Below are 23771 nucleotides of genomic sequence, written 5' to 3' on the forward strand. Positions count from 1 at the left end.
CTTACATAAATTGAATGGGATTTTTTAAAAAAGATTGTTAATCACTGGTAGTCTCACCACCTCTTCTTATCCTAGCATGAGACCAAGCAGCAGGCCAGGATGGCACCCCTTGAGCTGGGCTTGTTTTCACTCTTTTTTTCATAAACAGAGTGCCACATTAATGGCCATAGTTGGTGTTGGGTTTTTGGGGTAGTGAAGCTTATGGATTTGACTTCTGTGATCCCCTTGCTCATCTGTAGTGGATTGCATCTTTCATTGTTATTATAATAATTTTAAAAATTGAGTTCTACTTACTGGACATGCATCTCTGCACTTGAAAGTTAACATATTAAAAGCATTTTTTTTTCTTCCTTGGTTTTCTTGTTCATGTGGATAACCCAGAGAATGCCTGAGTCTAAGGTGCCATCCTCTGAGAATCATCGCCCAGAAATGTGCTCTAGCTGCAGTGTTCCTCTTCCCATTGGAGACAGCAGCTCCTCCTCTGGGAGTTGCACCAGCAGTCCACAGAGGATAGTTTCTCAACCTTCTTCTGTTGAGAACCCATTGGAGAACCAGAAAAATGATCAAAATAATTCAGATATTAAGATCTCTGAGACAGAGACCCTTAAACCATCACAAAATTATCAGACTTTGCCTTCATCTCCAGTTCTGGTCCCCCAAGAATCCTTGGCCTCTTCAGAGGTCAAGGAGGATTTACCTATAGAGTCTTCTTCAGCTTCACAGCACGGACAGGATGCCATCCTTTATCTTCAGACACAAGTGGCTGAGATGTCCCGAGTGATACGTGATCTGCAGTCTAGGAGCTGTTTTAGATTTCATCATTCTAGGCCAAGTGAGAACTCCTCAGTGCCGTGGGACATCTCCACCTCCAAGGATGAAAATTTATCCACAGTTGATGAAGAAGCTGACTGCAAATCTCCCTCAGCTGATGACAAAGGGCAGCCAACTGACCCCAGTCAGTCTAGTTTCACAGGTCTTTTGAAAAGAATGGAACAGAGAGGTGTTATAAAGAGAGTAACATTACAGTCTGAAGCAGAATCGTGTGAAGGAAAACCTGATTATGTGACCTCTAAGAAACGTTTGGTTCCTCCATTGCATCCGCTTCTGAGAATTGCCACTACTGAGGTTTTTAAAGACCCTGCTGATTGCCATCCTTCCTCCTTCATGGGGCACAGGGTATATCCTGTAGCCAAGGATACCTCTCCTTTCCAACCAAATCCACCAGCTGAGGGCCCTATTGTAGAAGCATTAGAGCACAGCAAAAGAGGAAGCACAACATCTCCTCTAGATTCTACCTCAAAAGAAATGGAGGTCATGGGTTGTAGATTTTACCATGCCGCTTCCATTGCAGCCCGAGCTGCTAGCTACATGGCCTATATGACTCAATATCAGCGTAAACTCTGGGAAGATATGGAGGATCTGGTTCATGACCCAGAGTTTGATCGTGGAAAAGCAAGATGTATAATATCTGATGGTATGGATGCAGGCCTTTGGCAGCTTTGTACTACTAGGGATATAATGGATTCCGTAGTGAGAGTTATGGCAATGGCAATAGACTACAGAAGACAAGCCTGGCTCCGACTTACATCTCTCACTAAGAAAACCCAGGAAAAGATCTCACATTTGCCCTTTGATGGTACTTCCCTTTTTGGGCAAGATGTGAATGCTGTTGTTGCAGAAGAAAACAGTATTAAAGAAAATGACTATAGAGACCACAACAAATACTATAACCAACATCGATACTTTTACAGTCATGATCAGAAAGCACATTATCACAATAGAGGATATTCCAAAGGAGATTGGTACAAACCTCGAAATCATCCCTATAGATACAGAAAAAAGGGAGAATCTCCAGAACGCCACGGGTACAAGAATTAATAACCTGTTTGCGTTCACCAGTATAGTCCTCCAAGAGCCTAACTATTTTACTTGCTACTTCCACTCAAAACAGGATCTGCAGGTAGGAGGTCACCTCAGAAACTGATGCATGTCTGGAATTATCACAACTAACATTTAAATTCTAGACTTTTCAAAGAAGTTATAATAAAGAGACTCGTGTTTTATTGGCCATGTGAGCAATAGAGACTTTCATCTAAGTAGGTTTGGACAAAGGTTTACCCATTATTTCTGGTTCGAAATAAGTTCAGAGGATGGTACTCAGGAATCTGAATCCTCTTGTGATTAAAGAAAAATATAAAGATTTATTCCTCAGGAAAATCTTACTGGTAAACTGAGGACTAGTAGATTTGGGGTCTGGAAATAACCTACTATTAGATCTTTGTTTACTAATACCAGAGGCAGATCCTTCGTTTTTAGGTCATCAGTGCTTCCTTGTTCAGGCTTCAGCTTGTCAGATCTTCACAAAATGACAAGTCTGTTGTACTCTGTTTATGTCAGGATGATCAACTCAGCAAGAGTCCATACTACTCTCAAGCTCTCTGAGACTTCAGAATCAACCATGAGCTGTGTGCCAAGAACTGGAATACAAATCAAATTTTGCTAAAACCAGTTTGCTTCCAGTGGGATGGCTAGATGTTATAGGTCTACTGTGGAGATACCAACTGGAAGAAGACTTTCCTACCTATAACATCTCTAGAAATTTTCACAATAACTATCTTTATCAAGCCTGATGACTACCTTGTCATTATCACTCAGAGTTACATGTGAGAGAATTCTTTGTTATCATCACATCTAAGTCTTTTTCTTATCAAGCTCTCATAATAAGAAGCTGTGAGACCCAGTCATGGTGTTCTTTCAGGATATTCTGGGCCTTTTATCAAGATGACCTTCTTAAACAAACCTACCTTCTAAACAGTTAACTTTTTTGAGCTTGATAATGCATCACTCTAAACACAAAAAAGATATGTACATTAATGCCCTGGATATAAAAGATGTTATACCATCCAGGCATGCAAATCTGAACTCTTAGAAGAGAATTCCAAACATGCCTGACAATCTGGTCCTCATAAAATAAAGAAAGAGGAGTGCCATCAAACTAGATGATACTGAGAATCTTTAAGTGTTAAACTGTGAATGTCATAAAGAGAACATCTCACACAGCTCTGTTTCAGGATATCTTTAAATGATATCCACTAGAAATTTCTTTAAAAAGTCTGAAATCAAGACTTCAATGACATGTTCTTGGTTTATTGGTCCCTTAATCTAGTCAGACTCTTTCACGAGAGACAATTTACCTTTTTGCTCCCAGTTGGTTCCATTAATAGTTCTTCACAATTCTGGAACTGGCAGCAGATACCTCAATTGTATATCCCACAGTATCTTTTTAATCTCAAGGCAGTGGCTGTACAGTATACCAGCCCTTAGATCCTCGTTTTTGTAGTGTGACTTCAGAAATGGAGAAGGTGTCAAGTTTGAGAGGTCTGAATACATCATGTAGTATTTGCTTGGCAGCCAAAAAAAAATTTTTTTTTATCAACAGACTTAAAATTTTGTAACTTGGTTTGTCAACATCTGCGTTTTTTTCATCTGCTTGATCAAAATATTTTGGTCTACTGTTAGTGGAATATAACACACTGTTTTAGAATTCATGTGGTTTCTATCTCTTGCCATAGTTCTTGTACAGTGGTAATTGACGTTTTCCCTAGTCCCCTACTTTTTGATAGCTGAAACTCTTCTCCATCCATTGTAACTATATTTAGCACCCTTTTTACTACTTTTCTTCCTGTTTGTGCTAGAAATTGAGACGCAAAGACCCCTACTTAGAAGAAGCTATTTTATTTTGTCAGATAATTTCAGAGTACTGCAGTGGTCCTATGTGTAGATTAAAGCATAAACAACAGTCCTGATAGAGGAAATCATCTTGCAAATTTGGTCAAGTTATATCTAGAGTTAATACTTACCTTTTATTTTTGTATATTTCCACAGTGTTATACTTCTGCTTTTTTTTAGGTCCATGCCAGTGCTGTAGAAACTCTTTCAAATTGAACTCTAGAAGAGCATTAATGAACTACCTGAAAAGAAACAAGGGCCTAAAAATATTATAGAAGGATTTTTATAGTTTACAATACATATCACATCAGTCAAGCAGTCTCATGTGCCCTTGATGTGGCACTGTAGTTACTTTTAGGAAAGGACTAGTCACAGGTGAACTTAATTGGAGAGGGACCTTGGAATTCTTCTATATGGCTGCACAAAGCCGTTACTAGTTAGCTAAGGCTACTTTAGACTGCTCCCACTTTTCCATTTCTTCCCTTTCCTTCCCGGATTAGATACTGGGTTACAAATGTGAGATTTTTGAGGTACTCTTATTTTCCAAAATTCAAACCAAAATAAATGATGCTTGAAGATGTAATTCTCTGAAACTGCTTTGGCACTTCCACTTAACAGCTCCTCCTTTTAAACTTTTTATTTTTAGTTGTCAGGAAAATGAAAACATAAAGTTCACCACCTTAACTATTTTTAAGTGTACAGTTCACTAGTGTTTTTTATATTTACATTGTGTAATTCCTCTAAAATATTTATAAAACAATGTTTGCTATTCCCTTCATCTTGTGTTATTTATGTTGCTCAGTAATAAATATTGCTTTACCACTCTAATTGATAAGCTCAAGCATCTCCAGAGAATTTTCTAAAAGTGGAAAGATACTGAATTATCAAATTGTTGATCGAGTAGTAGGTAACTTCTGAAAGGAACCTGGCAGTTGAGTGGGGACTGTCAGAATGTAGTAGAATGGGAACAGCTTTTAGCTGTAGCCAGTGTCTTGATCGCAGAGGAAGCAGTATCCTTACTTAACCTGTTTGTTGATTTTAAAATCTTTCTCTGGCATACTTGAATGATGATAGTGTTATAAAACTAAAAATAGGGATTTGATCTAGGGGGTTGATCTACTGCAACCCCAGTAGCATATGGAGCTCACAATTAGATAATAAGTTTTCATATTGTACCTGCCATAGAATTCTCCATGGGTGAACCTTGGATGTTTAAATCTCTAGATTTTCCTAGGAAGTTTTGGTATAATTGCAAATTTAATGATTTGGTATTCTCAATGGGGATGCATCTAATCCTTTTTCTTCAAAATGTTATTTCTTGACTAGACGTAAAATGTATATGAAGATAATATGATTTCTTGCATTTACTGTGTACAGAGAAACTGTTTCCATTGTTATATGAAGTGCCTTTTTAAATTTCACCCTATTGTTTAAAACTTAACATTTTGATGTCTTGCATATGTTGCTGGTGATATTTATGTGAGTTCTGTACAGTGAGTTTTTTAAATCTTGTAGTTTATTCATCATCTGTACAATTGCACTATCTAAATGTACTCTCCTTCTGAATGTTAATTTGTTTTCTTTATAGCACTGTTAATCCATTTCAGAAGGTTCTAGAGTATGCCCTTCCCCTTTATTTAAATAACTTCACAGTAGTTCTTTTTAGTTACTAGTGATTGGCTCAGTTTCCTGGGCATTAAGGCAGCTTTGTTTTCTGTCTGCACATTCTGGGTTTTCTGATTGAGTCATTTGTCTCCTATCTAACCTTGTTCTAAGCCATGATAACACAGCTTCTATTGATAAGTGGATGTGTTTACTTGGTGAGAAGAAACAAGGACATTAAGAAAAGTAAATTTGCTGACACTTTATTTTTTTTAGACAGTGTAACAGCTTCCTTATCGCTGTGTAATTGCATTTAAATTTTTTTTAACTGTGTGGCAGCTTCTTTAGAATTCCATTTATTTACTTAGCCCTCAAAATGATATTTTGAGGGGAACATAAACTGTTTCAGGATACTTGGATACTATTTAGTATATTACATTAGTACTATGCTAATAATTTACTGAATGATACCTAAGTGACCTGATTGATAATGTCCTTAAGGGCCCAATACATCAGGATAACCTCTCAGGTACTAAAAATGAGGAGGTTGGAATAGACACATTCCAGAATCCCTTCTAGTGATAAAATTGGATACAGAGTTAAATGACATGGATGAACAGAGTTAAATGCCACATTCACTATTCTTGAGGATATAATTTACTGGGATTCTGATGAAGGTTAGAAATTATGGACTAGATCTTTGTAGAAATAGTTTAAAGATTGCAATAACTAAAAAGTTTTGTTTTTAACATGAGGCATATCTTGCCCCAGACTTGCACTGTTTTAAGTTTCCTTGTCTTTTGAAATTTACCATTCTTAATGTTAGTGGCTAGTCCAATAATTGGTCGTGATATCTGTGTGCATCTTATGCATGTCATTCAGTTGACCAGGTTCATTCTATATAGTTGTCATTTGTGGATATAGAAACCAATCAATTCCTCTGTCTTTTGCTTAAGAAAATATACAGGTGGAAGTTACTATTTGACTGATGATGATCACTATTGAATGCAAATCTTTTAGTTATTTTTCCAGAAGTAACAAGTTTTGTAAGCCATCAAAATATTCTTTTATGGAATTTCCCTTCCTGGATGAATGATGAGAATATTGTTTTATTAAATCTTTTTTTCTCTTATTGATTACTGGGATAATATTTTTGTACTACTTTGTCTTTTCTTTTGTTTGCCTTTATAGTAATGAAAACTTTTTATATTAGTGTTTGGTACCATTGAGATACCTTATTACTGGAAATTATGTTGGCTTCCAGTGGGGTATATCTGGAAGTGATCAGTCCAACTATGTCCTTTTGATGTTATCATATTAATTTCATTCTTTATATTGATCTTTTCTTCCCTTTTATGTAACACCTCTTTCTAGGATGTCTGATCTTCCCTTAATCTCTTTGATGTAGATTATATTTTTTATTCAACCAGTAAATACTAGCCAGGATTTTGATGTGGCTTTGTGTTTGTGTACTTAAATACAATGCCTTCAGCATTATTATAAGAGATTTTTCTAGTTTTCTCCTTTGTCCTTTTTTAAAAAAGTAGCCAGTCCAGTCTCTGGAACTATTATTTACTGACTTTTGAAATTCAATCAATTTTTAATGCCTTCTTATTTAATGGCAGTATTATTTTCTCATTTTGCATAGTTTTCACACAAATATATTATTACATATAGTTTATGGTTAATTGCATCTTATAAAAATTATAAGCCCATCACCATGAAGTTATAAAAAGCTCTGACATATACTCTATCTTAAAATTACCCAGTTTTCTCTAGGTCTTAAGGGCTTTACCTATTTTATTGAGATGTCTATTTCACGTGATCTCTTGGATTTTCTGATGCCTTGTCAAGAATTCAGTAAGAATTCTCAGGTTGTCTGTACTTGGTCATAGGACTTTGGAGATCTTTCAAGTTGTATTAAGTATATTCCTTGGTAGAAGTGAAAGTAATGCTTTGTATTTAGTCTTATTTTAAACTCTGCTTTGATCTTAAATGCTTCATATGTTATTGTGAGTTCTGTTAAGAAGTTATAAGACCTATTTTCATATGCTTCCCCGCCCCCCCCCCCGCCCCCCCGTCAGCTGCCTATCATATGCCTTCTCTTTTCTGTCCTTGCCCATAGGAGTAGCTGTATCTCATCACTCAGTTTTAAGGGCTACAATTAGACCTCTTGATAATTCCTACTTTTATCTCTGATAGCTGTGTTTCACACTACTTAGTGTGCATTTAACACTAATGTCCTGTAATAACTATCATGTTTGTGGTCCCTTTACCTATACCACGTTAATTACTGGGGCAACAATGATATGAGTGATTAGGGGGAAGCATTTTCCAAGTCACAAATTTCAGTTCCATTTTTTTGAACATACTTAATTGTATTAAACATTCTGCGGTTAGGTGTGCAGTGCTTCCTTTTTTTGCCTTGGTTTGAGTATAGTCAGTGTTTAATTAGCCTTATTTAGATTCTTAGCAACAGTTGCATGCATGTTAGCCTTTGTCTAATGGCTTATAACAACTCCTGTTTACTTTCAGCAAAAATATATTTTGAGATTTTGAAAGCACCTTGATAGCCTTAGGTCTAACAGTTGTTTTCCTGCATGGGAAGCAAGTATAGGAGAAAATTTTCATTTATAGAGCTCACATTTAGTACACTGTTAGAAATTACAAGGCGTTCTTGAAGAAATTCACCCTTATTTTGCATATGAGAAAATGAAACATCATTAAGCACATTGCTCAAGTGATGGAACCTAGCTTTGAATATTGACTATTCCTCCAAAGTCTCAATTCAGCATTGTACTAGGCTGCCTCTTTGTGTTTTTCAAGGCTCAACTCAAGTTATAACTTCTCTGAAAAGCTAATTTGACATATACTAATCTTTTTCTTCCCTTAATTTTGTGTTTATGGCTGTACTCTCATCCCTTAGTACTTGGATGTCTTATATTAACTAATTCCTGGTCATTTCACTTGTCAGATCAGAAACCCTAACCTCTTAGTTTTTCCATTGAGATTTCACTGTGTGGTACTAAAATTGTTCATGATGAATGGTCATTGGTTTGTTTCACATAATCCATTTGTTTTCAGCACTTATCATTTTAGTCAAGGGTCTTTTTTTGCTTTTATTTTTTTTTCTGCCTTTTGTGTTACAACTGTTTTGTTACAGATACTTAAGTTTGGTGTGTATGTGGGGTGGTTTTTTTTTTTTTTTTTTGGCTGGCATCTTTAGGATATTGGCTAGGAAGGAAGGTGGAATGGTGCAAAGCACAGGTATGTAAATTCTAAGACTTTGATCTGAGTATTAGCAAGTCACTTGTTTCCTGAGCCTCAGTTTTCCTACTCTCAAATGAGGTAATGCCTGGAAGTACTTTGAAAATTCAAAAGCCCAGTATAGATTTCTTTTTTTTCATAGGTGTGCTGTTTCTACGTAGATATAACTGTGGGATGGTATTGGATATAAATACTGATACATTTTATGATGTATATTTAATAGCATGTAATAGTTCATGTCATCAGATCATGTTCCCCTTGTTTACAGTTTTTTAAGGCTTAACCATTAAGCTGTATTACAAGTTCATCAATGCACTAGATCATTGAAAGGCATATTTAAAGTAAAATAGTCTCTTAAGTGCAGGCTAAGAAATGCTCATGATAAACAATAAGAAAAAATAAAAGAATGTAGAATGAAGAGCTAGGATATGTAGGTATGTGTATGATTTTTGATGGATGCTGTTTTGTCACTTTGTGTCTATGTTGGCAACAATCTTCTATCATAGTTTTTAATAACTGTATGCAGGCAGGCACTGAGGAGGGTCTGGGGGAACTGAGAGTTAATAAGAGATGGTATATTCTCTTAAGAAAAAGAAATACCAATATGATGTAATTGTCCTGTTTGGAGGAATGCCTGCGATGAAGTTGGAATGGAAGAGAGGGCCATCTAGAGGGATCAAGGAAGCTTTTCTTACTTAGCAAATAATTTGAGCTGGGGTTTGCATCATGATTAGAGAAGAGATAGTTGGACCAGTGGAGAATCAAAAGCCAGGCATTGAGATGAATCAGTGTATACAAAGGCATGTGGAACATTGTGTCTGGTTTCAGAACCTTATGGAACAGCCTTTATGCGGGACAGTTGGTGGAGATTAAGCTGAAGAAAGGATAAATTACTCATGGAAATGTATTGGTTCCCACCTATTTGAAGTGTACCAAGTTTGTGTGGCCATTATTTGTGAGGTTATAGAAGTAGTCTGTCTAGAGTTTGCTTTGTACCATAGTCCCCTGTGGACATCTAGAGCAATTCTTTTTCCTTCCTGAACTGAGCCAAAGGAGGGCTTTCAGTTAGTGCACCTCTAGTCCCAGGCACAGCTTAAGCAGTGAAAAAGAACAGACACTGGTAGAGAACAACTTTGAAGATGAACAAGATGATGACACTAAAGTGGAGTGTGACAGACCATTATGGGGACACAGTTGCATATTTCAGGACCTCCTATTGGCATTGTGTCCTCAGTGTAGCTAAATGTGGCTGATTTCCCTATACCTTGGCTTACAGATAATTTGAGGGTAGACTTGGGGAAAATGAAGTTATTTATAAAAATGTTGCTTCATTGGAATTTGGAAGTGGTGTATTGAAGAACAACCTCTAAACCTTGTGCCAGTGGTATCTCCAGCAGCACCCAAAACACATTTTGTCAACTTCCTGTTTGTTTTTTCTGTGATTTGAGTTTCCTTTCTTGCTTTTGTTGCCACTTTCATTCACCGTTTCTCTTTTCTCTTCCTAATTCATCTTTTTCTTCCTGTGCCAGAGGTATAGCAGTGGCACTCAGGGTTAAAGTTATAATCCTCCCCTTGCAACTTCAGAGATATCTAAAAATTCTCAAGTTCCAAATATGTTTTTGTTTTGTTTACATTTGGGTTTTTTGTTTTTATTTTGTTTTAGGTTTTGGGGGGGGGGTGCTTTGTTTTGTTTTTTTGTGTGGTCCTGTACTGAAATAGAATCAAAGTCATTCTTCCTAGGAGGGGATTTTTATAATTATAGATATTGGCAATTGACCCAAAAGACATTACAGGAGGAAGAATCTTACTTAACAGGTTTGGTGGTACTTGCCTTCTTAACCGAGTAAAGTACTTTACAGAATGGGGTATATCTGTACGTTTTTAAGTTTGCCACATAAAGCAGATGTTCTGTGTACCTAGTATTTGTAAACAGTAACCAGTTGTGGGTTGGGAAGATGATTGCTTTGTACAAAAGGGTTGTTTCCTGGTTCCAAAGCTTTGCTGCTGGAGATGGTAAATAAATATTGTACTGCTTTGCTGTGTTTATCCCTTCTGCTCTCTCTGTATTTGAATATAAAATTATTGAGAAAAACTATTGCTTTTCAAAAAGTTATTTTGGGGTGTGGTTTGAGCCATAAGTTGGGTAGAAGGGCTTCTGTTAAGCAGAACTTCTGGGAGTGCAAACTTCAGACCAAACTCTGGACTGCAGCTTTAGGATGGGCAATAATAAGCAGGCTTTGAAATTTGAGTTTGTGTGAAATAATGCAGTTCGGAATTCTATTCTAACCAAGTGTACCGGTCAGATGGATAGTTATAATAATTTACGAAGTTAATTCATTCCACTTTCACAGTTGCCCCTTTGAGCTTTCTTTTAAACTTGGGATCCCTTCTTTAAATAGAACATAAGGATAATGGCTAGAATAATTATTCTCCGTCTGATGCACCTCTGACTAGTTTGTGCCTGCTGACATTCAGGGAGATATTATAAGAACAACAAATAAACATTTGCCTTGGATTATTCTCTATATTCCCTCTCCCTATTCCTCTCCCTTACCTCCTGCAAATTTCATCTTCCCTTATTACTGGCTTTTCTATAGCCAAAAAAGTGCTCTTGGTGAGTCAGGGAACTGGGTTGTTGTGATCAGTTCTCTGGATTACTCATTTTACAGAGTGTTTTCTCCTAGCTTATCTCACCCTGTACAGAAATGAAATCCATTTCATAGAGAAAGATCCATTTACTATATTCATATTTCCATTTAAAAAGTAATTTTGTATAAAGCCAAATTTGATAGTTACTCAAGAACTAAAGTGCTTTTTAGAGATTAGTGGTGATTTTAAAATATATCAGATGCTCATTATAAAAAAGGCTCAAAATAATATAATGCAACCAACTATTATAAAATGACAATTTCTTCTGTGAAGCTCTGCTTTTTTCAGTATTTCTAGAAATTGCTTTACAAAAGCAGTACTATTCCTTTAATTCTGTATTTCCTTTGACTTGATCTTGGCAAATATTTTTAGAAAACTGATTTAGCTAGTTAAAGCAGTAAGAAAGGACTTAGAAGTTCAACTTGAGTAAAGTGAAAGATCTGCCTGTATTTAATATTTGAATCTATTCATAAAACCTTAGAAAAGTTTTACGAAGCAGATTATAGTCCATTTCCTATGCATTCAGTACCAAACCCAGTTCTTAACTACCAGAAGGGAGCTGGCAGTGTATGGCACATAGCTTCTTAAACCATAATGCACTGCAGGGTTGAGAGTGAATAGTTCAAGGAACAGGCCTTTATTTGTAGATGAATTCTAAAAGAAAGCCTACCTCTAAAACTCAAGCTCTAGTAAAAATTACTTTGGGGACATTATTAGTTTCCATGTGAATAAATATATTAGACATTGAGAAATTACCTTGGTTATTGGAAAAGTTGAGAGTCTTGCTTTCTATTTTTATATCCCAAACAGGAAAAGAGGAAGGTCAGGTATAGTTGAATAAGCTAATATTTTAAGTTTCAATTTTTAATTTGCCTAATTATATTTTTAATAATTTAAGTACATTTAAAAATACAAATGAGTATATGTACATTGCAGTTTGTCTTAAGCATATATGTATTTAAAGAACAATACAAAATTTCAAGTATGTTTTAGCTAAATGCTTTTTTTTCTTTTTAATGCTTTTTGCTTTAAAATAGTAATGGTGTTTGACATCAAAGCTCTGTAAAATATATTTTCCTGATAGTCATTAAAGCTGTGAACTGAATATGACCTACCTTAGTTATAATTGATATCTTTTCCTGTTAGGTTTGAAAAATAATGTAGCCTAAACATTGGATTTCTAGAGAGAAAAATCTGGAGGGAAAAAAGTTAAATACAATTTACTAACAGATGATGTTCCTTTTCGATACAAAATTTCCATCTACCTTTATGAAAGATAAATGTTAAACTTACATTTTTATAAGGGATTAATTCAAATCAAATCCATTATTCCCAAACAAAAGAGTGAGATCCTCAATACTTGTTGTCATACCATCTTGTTGGTTAAAAATTGAAATTTTGTTAATTTTATTATATGTGCTGATTGTAGAAATACTAGAAAAAGATTTTTAAAAATTCTCCAGCTAAACAAGTACTGTAGACATTTTGATTTCTAGCCTTCTAGATTTTACTTAACATATTTTAACAAAAGATGAGATTATTTTCACTTAAATATAAGTGAGGGGAAGAAGACATTGAAATCTATAGAGTTTATAGCTTCATTGGTGGTGTTTTGTGCCATTTTGTCATTAATTTACCTATTTAATGGTCCTGTATGATTTATTTTATAGTTCACATAGTAAGTAGATCAGTTTCACATTAATGTGAGAAACTTTAATAGTTTCCAGAAATCTTTGTTAGCTCATTAAACTTGATTAGTAAGTAAAAGTATTAATCACTGTGGTGAAAATTTTGTCTAAAGTGTGGAATTCACATTGAATGTAACTCCTGATTATCTTTTATGATCAGACTTTTGAGTTCGTGGTCAGAACCAATTTTAAGTTCAGCTGAACTGATTTCAAGTGTGAGGTGGTTATTGGTCTCTAGCAAAAAGAAAAATCAGGGTAGTGTAGCTAGTTTTTCATAAAGCTAAATTTGTTTAGTATGAGACTACTAGGGGAAATTTTAAAATATTAGCTTGAGATTTTTGTCTTTACTCTTTAGAAATGATGGTGACCATTGATAATTAGTTTCTTTTAAAATGTCCCTGACAAGGGAATCCTGTGCCAGGTTTTCCTTTTCCTCTTGCCCCCAGTTAGGTTGACCCATTGAATCCCATCATTACAGATTAGATCTCCTAAGAAAGCCCTCTTCTTTTCCAAGTTATACCTTACTCCTAGACTTGGAATTTTTGCTCTAACTCTTCCACACTACATTAAAACTTAAAAAATAAATAAAAATAAGTAAAATCAAACATTTTATCCTCAAGAACAAAAGAATTCTTGGTTACTTTCACCTGTATAGGCATACCTTAGAGATACTGCGGGTTTGGTTCCAGACCATCACAATAACACAAATATTAAGTGTGCAGTAGTATTGTGTATAAAAAAAAATACATGCCTTAATTTAAAAATACCTTATTGCTAAAAAATTCTAACCATCATGAGTTTTCAGTGAGTCCTAACTTTTTTCCTAGTGGAGGGTATTGCCTCGATGTTGATGGCTTCTGACTGACCAGGTTGGTGATTTGCTGAAAGTTGGGGTGGCTGTGGCAATTTTTAAATATAAAACAGTAGTGAAGTTGGCCACATTGATTAACTCTGCTTTTTAGGAATGATTTCTCTAGCATAGTAATATTCTAAGTCCTTTGTTGTCACTTCAACAATCTTTACAGCATCCTCACAAGGAGTAGGTTCTGTCTCAAGAAACCTCTTTGCTCATCCATAAGAAGCAATTCCTTATCATTTATCATTAGCTTGCAGCAATTCAGTCTTATCTCAGGCTCTACTTCTAATTCCAGTTCTCTTGCTGTTTCTACCACATCTAGTCCATGAAAGTCTTGATTGAACCCCTCAAAGTCATCCATGAGGGTTGGAATCAACATCTTCCAAGCTATTAATGTTGATACTTTAAACTCTTCCCATGAATCATGAATATCCTTACTGGCATCTAGAATGGTAGATCCTTTCCAGGGGGTTTTCAGTTTTCTTTGCCCAGATCTGAAATATCACTATCTATGGCAGCTGTAACCTTACAGACTGTATCTCTTAAATAATAAGACTTGAGAGTTGAAGTTGTTCCTTGATCCGTGGGCCGCAGAATGGATGTTGTGTTAGCAGACATGAAAACAACATTCTCGTTGTACATCTCCATCAGAGCTCTTGGGTGACCAGCGCATTGTCAGTGAGCAGTAAAATTCTGAAGGAATTTTTGTTCTGAGCAGTAGGTCTCAACAGTGGGCTTAAAATATTCAGTAAACCATCATGTAAATAGATATGCTTTCATTCCAGCCTTACTCCATTTACAAAGCACAGGCGGAGTAGACAGCATAATTCTTAAGGGCCTTAGGATTTTCAGAATGGTTAATGAGCACTGGTTCCAACTTAAAAAGGCACCAGCTGTGTTGGCCCCTAACAAGAGAGTCAGCCTGTCCTTGGAAGCTTTGAAGCCAGGCATTGACCTCTCTAAGCTATGAAAGTCCTAGATAGCATCTCCTTTCCAATAGAAGGCTGTTTCATCCATACTGAAGCTCTGTGGTTTAGTGCAGCAACCTTCATTAATTATCTTAGCTAGCTCTCTAGCTCTGAATAACCTGCTGTAGTTTCGACATCACCTGCTGCTTCACCTTGTACTTTGATGTTATGAATCAGCTTTTCCTAAGCCTCATGAATCAACCTCTGCTAGCTTCAAACTGCTCTTTTTCCTTACCTCTCTCAGCCTTCACAAAATTGAAGAGTTAGGGCTTTGTTCTGGACTGGGCTTTGGCTTAAGGGAATGTTGTAGCTGGTTTGATCTATTCAAAACGCTAAAACTTTTTTTTTTTTTTTTTTTTAAGATTTATTTACTTATTTATTTGACAGAGAAAAGAGTACAGTTGGGGAGAAGCAGAGAGCCCAATGCAGGGCTGTGGGGCTCCATCCCAGGACCCTGGGATCATGACCTGAGCCAAAGGCAGACACTTAACTGACTGAACCACCCAGGCACCCCTAAAACTGTCTTCATATCAGCAATAAGGCTGTTCTGCGTTATCATTCATGTGTTCCTTACAGTAGCACTTGTAATTTCCTTCAAAAACTTTCTCTTTGCAGTAAGTTGGCAGTTTAGTGCAAGGGGCCAAGCTTCCAGCCTGTCATGGTTTTCATTATGCTTTTCCCACTAAGTTAAATCATTTCTAGCTTTAAAATGATAAATGTGCAACTCTTCCTTTCACCTGAACACTGAGAGGTCATTGTCAGATTATTGATTGGCATCATTTCAATATTTATGTCTCAGGAAATAGGCCTAAGGAAGGGGAGCGAGACAAGGGAATGGCCAGTTGGTGGAGCCATCAGAACACACACATTTATTACAGAAACAATTGTAATACTAATATCAAAGATCACAGATCACTACAAAAAATATAACAATAAAAATTTTTGAAATATCTCAATTACCTAAAAATGACACAGGCATGGAGTGAGCAAGTGCTGTTGGAGAAATCATGCCAGTAGACTTGCTGGATGCAGGGTTGCCACAAGCCTTCAATTTGTAAAACAAACAAACAAGAAGTATCTGCAAAGTGCAGTAAAATGAGATATGCCTATACAGACTTAGCTTTCTTGGATATGTGTACTCAGATTTAACCAGTATTCTTAATCTGGCGGCCATTTCTAGGACACAGCCCAGATTCAGTTTGTACAACCCAAGTTTTACATTTAAGAAAATGTAAAGAATAGGGGCAGCCGGGTGGTTCAGTCGATGAGGCATCTGCCTTCAGCTCAGGTCATGATCTCAGGGTTCTGGGATCGAATCCAGGTTGGGGCCCTGCTCAATGGGGTGTCTGCCTGTGCTCTCCGTCTCTCTCTCAGATAAATAAATAAAACCTTTTTAAATAGTGTAGAGAATATACTAGAGAGGGTGCCTGGGTGGCTCAGTCGGTTAAGCATCTGCCTTTGACTTGGGTCATGATCCCAGGGTCCTGGGACGAAGCCCCACATCGGGCGCTCACGCAGGAGCCTGCTTCTCCTTTCCCTCTGCCTGCTGCTTCTCCTGCTTGTGTGTTCTCTCTCTGTTTAGATAGATAAGATAGAATCTTTAAAAAAAAAAAAAAGTATATTGGAGGATATAAGAAGTTCATAATGTCCAGGGTGAGCACAGGATCATAGAGGGAGAGGCCATATTAGCCTGGCTTCTGAGGTTCTGGAAAGCTTTTCGTCTGTACGGGGTGTAACCCTCACTTTGTAACCTTCCAACTCCTGATCATCCACAGATTTTTTTGTGTGTCAGACTGTCATTTTAGCCATATTATTTTTAAAAACAGTTTATTTTAAAAGTTTTATTTAAAAATTTTTTTCATAGTCATTGAATTAGAATTTGCCTTTTAATGTTTTCTGACTTTACAATTTTTTCTTAAATTCTATGAAGACCCCACACACTTCCCCAGTGGGAGTGGAAGAGGTTATGGAAGAAAAACTGATGCAGGGAATGATCTATTAAAATAGAGAGAAACCACTCTCCCCTCCCTACTTAAGACTTTCCTGGGACACCTGGGTAGCTCAGTGGTTGAACATCTGCCTTCTGATCAGGGCATGATCCCCGAGTCCTGGGATCGAGTCCTGAATCGGGCTCCCTGCATGGAGCCTGGTTCTCCCTCTGCCTGTGTCTCTGCTTTTCTCTCTGTGTCTCTCTTGAATAAATAAATAAAATGTTAAAAAAAATTATTAAAAAAAAAAGACTTTCCTATCCTTCTCCCCAAAAATAGCTGAGTGGATAGCATTTTCTTGTAGATCATTTCCTATCCCTGTGGACTCAATAGTATTTTTAAGTCATATCTAACATGGAAATTTTAATTTTTTTAAATTTTTATTTATTTATGATAGTCACAGAGAGAAAGAGAGAGAGAAGCAGAGACATAGGCAGAGGGAGAAGCAGGCTCCATGCACTGGGAGCCCGACGTGGGATTCAATCCCGGGTCTCCAGGATTGCGCCCTGGGCCAAAGGCAGGCGCTAAACCGCTGCGCCACCCAGGGATCCCCTAACATGGAAATTAATCCAGGGTGACCACAGCATTGTGCTTCAAGAAGAATGAAAATGCTATAGCTTGTGAACATTTTAATCTTACCATTCTTATATTGAGAGCCAATTCCTTCTAGCTTGAAAATTTACATAACTGAAAGTGACCATAGAAAAGCTCTAAGGACCTAAATGCTTATTAATACCATAGGCTTTGGGCAGCCCCAGTGGTGCAGCGGTTTAGCACCGCCTGCAGCCTGGGGTGTGATCCTGGAGACCTGGTATCGAGTCCCATGTCAGGCTTCATGTATGGAGCCTGCTTCTCCCTCTGCCTGTGTCTCTGCCTTTATGAATAAAATCTTTAAAAAAATACCATAGACTTTGGGGAAGATTGGCATAACTAACCTAAGAACAGTCCTAGAATTTTGTGATTTCACATAAAATTACAGTTCAGCATTTTGGCACTAAAGGAGTAGTGGAAAACTCCCAAACTTAAGACTATAGTGTCCCTTTTTCATCTTAATTTTACAAAAGACATTTAAGATACTTTCATCTAGCCTGAAATAAGATCAGTTTCTGCCCATGTTCCTGACAAATAATACCATAGCTTTGGTTCTGTGGTTGAATCGGTAACAAGGTGGTGGCCTACAGTAAGCTTTTTCTCCCTTGCCTTCTGGTAAGTTAAAGTTTGTTTCTGAACATACTGATTCTTTGACTTCCCTATTATATTCTATGTAAAATAGGGCCTTCTGTGATCTAATGGGTAAAATCCCAATGTATTTTAATATCCATATCCATGATCTTGTTTTCCTTTTTTTTTTTTTTTAAAGATTTTATTTATTCATAGAGACAGAGAGAGAGAGGCAGAGACACAGGCAGAGGAAGAAGCAGGCATCATACAGAGAGCCTGACGTGGGACTCAATCCAGGGTCTCCAGGATCACGCCCTGGGCTGCAGGCAGTGCTAAACTGCTGCGCCACCGGGGCTGCCCTGATCTTCTTTTTCTAGTGTATATGTGTTCTCTCAGAACCACAGAAGTATTTAATTTTGTAAAATCAATAGGCTAGCCCTTGTCTTGGATCACTAACAATGGAAATCCAAGGGATTTGGCTTTTCTGGAAAGAGTGAGTGTTCATACATAACCCATTACTCGTGCCTGGCTTTAACCAGTAACCTTGATCCCAAAACCTAATTGTGATAGAAAAATATCATATGACTCTCATCCCCTGCTCTGTATAATTAATTTTTCACCATTTTAGGAGAAAACATTCTTATTTTAAATATTTCATTTTTCTCATACGTGGTAGAGGTTTCAAAGTTGAAGCTCATTCTTTCTCTAGCTCTACCATTCATTCTTTTATATCTACTCCTGACAGATTGTCTACTTATGTGCTTTTGATATATGTAGCTAGAGAGATTGATTTTATCTTTGTTTTTTTTTTTTGTTTTGTTTTTTTCTTTTTAAATATTTTTTTTCTTTATTATTATGATAGTCACACACACAGAGAGAGAGAGAGGCAGAGACACAGGCAGAGGGAGAAGCAGGCTCCACGCACCGGGAGCCCGACGCGGGACTCGATCCCGGGTCCCCAGGATCGCGCCCCGGGCCAAAGGCAGGCGCCAAACCGCTGCGCCACCCAGGGATCCCTTGTTTTTGTTTTTAAGAAGAAAATAGAAACTTTCCCCTTCAAGGAAAAAGAGAAGGAAACTAAAGTCAGTTTTAAATGTTTTTTGTTGTCAGTATTGGAGTTGTTAGGTCTTTTGAGCCTTTCCAAATCATGAAAGATAATAAATAGATTAGAATTAGTTGGGAATCACAGAAGTAGTCTTTTTTTTATTAACATAACCAGATAGTGGGGATCCCTGGGTGGCTCAGCGGTTTAGTGCCTGCCTTTGGCCCAGGGCACGATCCTGGAGTCCCAGGATCGAATACCGCGTCGGGCTCCTGGCATGGAGCCTGCTTCTCCCTCTGCCTGTGTCTCTGCCTCTCTCTCTGTCTATCATGCATAAATAAATAAATCTTTAAAAAAAATAACCAGATAGTTAATTAAAAGATAACATAGGGGTATCCCTGGGTGGCTCAGCAGTTCAGTGCCTACCTTTGGCCCAAGGTGTGATCCTGGAGTCCCAGGATTGAGTTCCCATATCAGGGTCCCGGCATGAAGCCTGTTTCTCTCTGCACGCCTGCCTCTCTCTCTCTCTCTCTCTCTCTCTCTCTTTCTCTTTCTGTGTCTATCATGAATAAATAAATAAAATCTTAAAAAAAATAAAAGATAACATAGGCTACTGATAGCTAAATATGAGGAAAATAAATTTTAGCAAATTGTCAATACTAATAGTTTTTACTTGACTGCCAAAGAGTAATGTTCTAGGGCTAGAGATTAATTTTAGAATGAAGTTGAAGAAATGTAAACAAATGTTTAAATGTTGATTAAAGGACCAAATAATTTATCTTCCAAGTCTATGAATATAGCTGCAGAGAGTAAAGTTCATACTTAAATTTTGCGGCAAGTGGAATACTAAAGATCTTTCCCAATGAATATATAATCTCTGTGTTTTATTTTTTTTTTTATTTTTTATTTTTTTTAATCTCTGTGTTTTAGACTTTAGTCTTCATTTAGTTTTGTGCCCAGAGTATATTTAGAGTTTATAACGTAAAGCAGAGAATCATTACTTGTGCTTTAAAGGAAACTTTAAGAATAAATATTATTAAAGTCTTCCTGAATGAGTATAACTTCAGTATTTCAGAATGATTATTTTGTGGTGGCCTAGGAGAAAGTAAAATGATTCTGGAACCATAAATTGAAGGGTAGCTCTTCTAGATTAGGATTACTTTAGTTAATCCAAACCATGGTCACCTTTCTGTCCCCAGAATATTCACATTATTATGATCCAACAACATATTTTTATAGGTAAATCCTAATTTATACCTTGTCTTCCTTGTGTGTTATTATGACGTTGGTTTTCTTTGCCTCCAAGCATGACTTTTCTAGAGTTTAAGACCTAAATAAATAAATGTATCTGTGTCAGGAAAACTAACCTACTATAGGCCCATGTTTGTTTGTTTGTTAAAGAATGTATTTTATGTATTTATTCATGAAAGACATGGAGAGAGAGAGGCAGAGACACAGGCAGAGGCAGAAGCAGGCTCCATGCAGGGAGCCTGATGTGGGACTCGATCCTGGACTCCAGGATCACGCCCTGGGTCAAAGGCAGATGCTCAACCATTGAGCCACCCAGGAGTCCCTAGGCCCATGTTTAAATATTATTAACTTCCTTAAATTAAAAAATTCTTTTAGGATCTACTCTAAATTTCCTTCTCGGGATCCCTGGGTGGCGCAGCGGTTTAGCGCCTGCCTTTGGCCTAGGGCGTGATCCTGGAGACCCGGGATCAAATCCCATGTCGGGCTCCCGGTGCATGGAGCCTGCTTCTCCCTCTGCCTGTGTCTCTGCCTCTCTCTCTCTCTGTGTGACTATCATAAATAAATAAAAAATTTAATAAATAAATAATAAAATAAATTTCCTTCTCAAGGTAGCACCTACATTTGAAATAATATTTTTGTCTTCCCAGAGGACGTTTACTTTTAATACAGATAAATATGCCTTTACTAAAGGATTGGAGCTCAAATAAATAGCTTTTTGTGAATTATTTCTGGTAAGATGCATTGTCCTGTGACTTGTAAAAGAATATTTTGAAGTTAGGAAAATGTCATCTATTACCTGGTACAAGAGTGTAGGCTTGGTCAGAAAGTGAGCATTCCTTATTGCAAAGGTGTGGCCTCATACTGAAAATACCATTTTGGCCTCATCTATACTCACTTCAGTGTAACTTTTGTGCACTTGGAAAATCACATCTGATGTTTGACATGGTTGATGTAATTCTGTCCCACTGTAGATAAAATTTGGGTTGTACATACATGACTGACTTGTCTAAAGAGTGGTATTTAGTTAGTAACCTAGTCTTTCTAGTAGAAAAAAAATTTTAATAGACTTTTTAAGAGAAGTTTTAGGTTTACAGCAAAACCGTGAGGAAAGTACAGAGGTTCGGGTATACCTCCTGCCCCTAGACGTTCATAGCTTCCCTCATTATCAGAATCCCCCAACATACTAGTATGTTTGTTATGATCCGTGAACCTACAGTGATGCATCATTATCACCCTAAGTTCATGGTTTCCATTAGGGTTCACTACTGATGTACATTCTGTGGGTTTCGACAAATTTATGGTGACAGGTGTCTACCTTTATAGTTGGACATACATCATACAGAGTGATTTTACTGCTCTGTAGACCTCTACTCTGCCAGCTCATCACTCCCTTCCCCCAGCCCTGGGCAACCACTGATCTTTTTATTGTCACATTGTTTTGCCTTTTCTAGACTGTCATATAGTTGGAATCATGCAGTATGCAGACTTAAAATCAGCCTCTTTTTTTTTTAAATATTTTATTTATTTATTTATGAGAGACACAGAGAGGCAGAGACACAGGCAGAGGGAGAAGCAAGCTCCCTGCAGAGAACCCGACGTGGGACTTGATCCTAGGGCCCCAGGATCATGACCTGAGTCAAAGACACCCAACTGCTGAGCCACCCAGGTGTACCTAAATGAGCCTCTTTCATTTAGTAATATGTATTTTAGTTTCCTCCATATCTTTTCATAGCTTGATGGCTCATTGTTTGAGGGGAATGGGAGAAAAGGCAGAGGGAGAAAGAATCTTAAGCAGCCTTCGTGCCCAGTGCAAAGCCATGGTAGGCTCGATCTCAGAACTCTGAGATTGTGATCTGAGCCAAAATCAGTAGTTGGACGCTTAACCAGCTGAGCCACCCAGTTGCTGTTTGGCGGCACATTTCTTTTCAGCACTGAATAATGTTCCATCATCTGGATGTACCACAGTTTTAACCATTTATCTGCAAAAAAACATCTTTGTTGCTTCCATGTTTTGGCCATTATGAATAAAGCTCCTATCAATATCTAATTACACAGGTTACTTCACTCCTAACTACTGTTTACTTTGCATGCTGTTTTCTTAGAAAGATCATGAAATCTGTGAACAAAGAGGGTTTTACTTCTTCCTTGATTTCTGTGTTGGTGTCTGACATTGATTGGGAGAAATTCTCAGCCATTATTGCTTCAAATATTCTGTTCCTTTCTTTCTTCTGGTATTTTCATTATGCATATGTAACATCATTTGTAATAGTTCTAGGTATTCCATTTTGTGATTTTTTTTTTTTTTTTAGGCTTTTGTTTTGTTTTTCAGTTTTGGAAGTTTCTGTTGACATATCCTTAAGGACAGATTCTTTTTTCAGTGATGAGCAGTCTACTAATGGAGCTGTCAAAGGCATTGTTCATTTCTGTAATAGTGTTTTTGATCTCTAACATCTCTTTTTGGTTCTTTCTTAGGATTTCCAACTCTCTTACTTATATTACACATCTGTTCTTTCATGTTGTCTACTTTTTCCATCAGAGCCCTTAGCATGTTAATCAGTTGTTTTGAATTCCTGGTCTGATCATTGCAATATCCCTTCCATGCCTGCCTTCTGTGCTTGCTCTGACTCTTCAAACTGTGCTCTTTGCCTTTTAGTATTCCTTGTAAGTTTTAGTTGAAAGGTAGAAATGATATATTAGGTAAAAGAGGCTTTGGTAAATGGGCCTTAATGTAGTGATAAGGTATGGAGGAGTGGTAGCACTGTGTAGTCCTGTGATCTAGTCTCAGTCTTGTTGAGTTTATGGCCCTGGACTGTGACCTTCAGCAGTGCTCCTCAATCCCCTCTATTTTAAGTGGGAAGGATTGCTAGAGTGGCTTGGAATTGTGTATTTGCATTCTCCCAGGTTGATTAGACTCTGGTAAAATTCCTACAGGTTAAGTGCTGGTAAAATAGTTTTTGTTGAGGGCAGGCCTTCTTAAGAGGAACAGAATGCTCTGGCATATTTCAAAATGCTTACTTCTCTCCCCCTGCTGTAAGCATGAGGGGATTTTTCTCTAGTCTTTACTGTAAGAACTTGATAGAACTTTTGGAGATAAAAAAGTCTGACAGTTCTCCATGACTGGGTCATCTTGTGGTTTTTAACTCTTGGACTTGTCTGACTGCGTGTCTAGCAATTCATCAATTATAGTTTAGATTTTTTACTCAATACTGGTTCCTGCTGAGGTTTCCCCTCATGGATTTCTGCTCTATTAGTTTGTGATTCTCTGTATTTGCCCCTCTGTTTCTCTTTTTTGGAGCACTGGTTTACACTGTAACCTCACTTCTCTGGTAGATCTAAGAAGAGTTGTTGACTTTTTGGTTTGTTCAGCTTTTATCTTGTCAGGATGGAGTGGCAACTTATAAGCTCCTTACATGTTGGACCAGAAACTGAGAGGTAGATCTATTTTTTAAAAATAATTTTCTCTTAAATAAATATTGTTCTGGGGATCCCTGGGTGGCGCAGCGGTTTGGCGCCTGCCTTTGGCCCAGGGCGCGATCCTGGAGACCCGGGATCGAATCCCACGTCGGGCTC

The 23771-nt window shown here is 37.3% G+C and overlaps 1 protein-coding gene across 6 annotated transcripts in view; it reads left to right on the top strand.

The window, feature by feature from the left end:
* Positions 1-23771, top strand: part of ZNF451 (zinc finger protein 451) — a 90925-nt gene that overhangs the window by 11721 nt on the left and 55433 nt on the right. Inside the window, exon 4 of one of the 6 annotated variants that reach the window (XR_007401197.1) lies at positions 382-23633. The exons of 4 other annotated variants lie outside the window; for them this stretch is intronic. The gene's annotated coding sequence lies outside the window, so the exon portion shown is untranslated. Of the gene's footprint in view, positions 1-381; positions 23634-23771 lie in introns of those variants that run through there. One more of the 6 variants, XM_049092211.1, reaches the window with a different exon arrangement.

The sequence above is a fragment of the Canis lupus genome, chromosome 12 (assembly GCF_003254725.2).
Source record: "Canis lupus dingo isolate Sandy chromosome 12, ASM325472v2, whole genome shotgun sequence".
Lineage (NCBI taxonomy): Eukaryota > Metazoa > Chordata > Mammalia > Carnivora > Canidae > Canis > Canis lupus.